The sequence below is a fragment of the Arachis stenosperma genome, chromosome 8 (genome assembly GCF_014773155.1).
Source record: "Arachis stenosperma cultivar V10309 chromosome 8, arast.V10309.gnm1.PFL2, whole genome shotgun sequence".
Lineage (NCBI taxonomy): Eukaryota > Viridiplantae > Streptophyta > Magnoliopsida > Fabales > Fabaceae > Arachis > Arachis stenosperma.
The window spans coordinates 910374-912556 of NC_080384.1; positions in this window are offsets into that span (position 1 = coordinate 910374).

Here is a 2183-nt window from a genome sequence, read left to right on the forward strand (position 1 = left end):
TATGTTGTGGACTTGGTTCATAGGAGTATGCATTATAGGATGGAGTATGATCATTATCAGCCGAAGGAAATTGGTATGGATACCAAAAAATTTGTTCATGAGCATGTGATTCCTCCCTTGATTGGCTCCGAATCCCATAGCACATATCATCATTAAAGCTTGTATTTTCTGCAACATAGTTATAACCAGATTCATAGTCAAAAGGATGAGAATTCATAATAGCAATAGAAAATAAAAAGAAAAGCTGACAAAAGTAAGCAGACAAAGTCCTAAAACTAAAAAAAAACTAACAAGGAAGCAAAAGGCGAACATATTCACAATATATACAATAACCAATAATATGGCACACATTTGCAATTCCCCGACAACAGCGCCAAAAACTTGACGGAGGATAAATGTTGGTTTAGAATTTCTCAATAAAATTTCGTTGTAAGTATAGTTCTAAACTGACAAACAATCCTCGGTCAACGTTTAATTTGTTTGTCACAATGCAAACTAATAAAAATAACCGAAGTATTTAAACCTCAGGTCATCTCTCAAAAGAATTGCAGAAAATTGTACTTATTATTAGTTGTAGAAAAGTATTTTTGGGGTTTTTGAATAATGAATAAGGAATGTAAATGACAAGAAAATAAACTAACTAAGAAAAGTCCTAGCAAGGGTTGAGAATTAGAATTCCTATCCTCATTATTATCGTCAATTGTGATGGTAATTGCATTTTGCTCTCACTTAGTTAACCTCTAACAATTGAAGGAAAGTCAAGTGAGCAAAATTAACTTAAGTTCACAAATCCTAATCAAATACTAGATTTAGTGAAGCTCAAGCCAACTAGTAACTTTCAATCACCAATCAACAAGAGACTTTGACAATTCAAGAGTCTCAAAATTATTCGATCCAAGCCAAGAACACAAAAATCTATTTTAAAATCCAACTAAGCATTTTATCAAACACTTGGAAGGCAGAAAATAAAAATATAAAAAATTAATAAGAAATAGTAAAATCTAAGACTAACAATTGCAAGAGAACAATAACAACAAATTAAAGAAAGTGACAATAAACATAAAATGCCTCGAAGTACATTAAAAAGAAATTGGGATCAACAAAGAGTCATGAACAATAAAGCAATAAGGTAAAGGAAACAACATATGAAACTAAGAAAGTAAAGAGGTAATAACGAGAAATTAAAAGAAGAACTTGAATCAAGATAAGAAGTAGAACCTAAACTTAGATGAAATTGAAAATAAAAGAAGAAACCCTAAAACCTAGAGAGAGGAGAGATACTCTCTCTCTAGAATTTTACATCTATCTAAAACTAAAGTGTGTATGAATGGATGAATCGCCCCTCTAGCTCCACTCCACAACCTACTGTCTTCCTTTTCGGGCTTGAAACTGGGGTAAAAGCAACACAGAAATCGGCCCTAGTGTATTTCCTTTATTGAGGCACATGCCGCTTGTCACACGTACACATCAGCCACGCGTATGCGTCGTTTGAACTTTGCACTAGCCACGCGTACGCATCAGTCACGCGTATGCGTCGGTGGGAAGATGGCGTGATCACGCGTACGCTTCAGTCACGCGCACGCATCGGTTCTAAGTTATCAAATCTTTAATTTTTTGTGTTCCTTTCACTTTAACATGTTTCTTTTTCATTTTCCATGCCATTTTTACTGTAATCATTTAATAAATGCATTATTGCATCGAATGATAATACGAGATAATTAAAAATTAGTAATTTAAAGTCCTAAAAAATATATTTTTAATTATATCACAAAATTTAAAAAAAAATTAAAAATATATAAATTATATGGATAAATATAAATAAAGTTAATAAAATCTACTTAATTCGATCTAAAATAAGTGATGAAATAGTCATCAATCAGCAGAGACATTATATTCTTAGAACACGTTAAATTTGTAGAAAAAAAACTATACAAAAATTGGCGATTGAGACTCACAGTCAAGAGAAGAAGAATGAAAAAGTAGATGGGGGAGGCGACAGAAATGGTCAGACTGTAACAGTGTGATTAGTACCATACACCAAACATGGCTGCTTCTTCAGACTAACCCACTTCCACATGCCCTTTTCTTTTTCTTTTCACTTCTATTTAGACTTTGGTCCACGCCCTTCTAACCATGGTTACTCCTTCCTACTTTTACACTTCAGACTACTTCACCCTCATGTC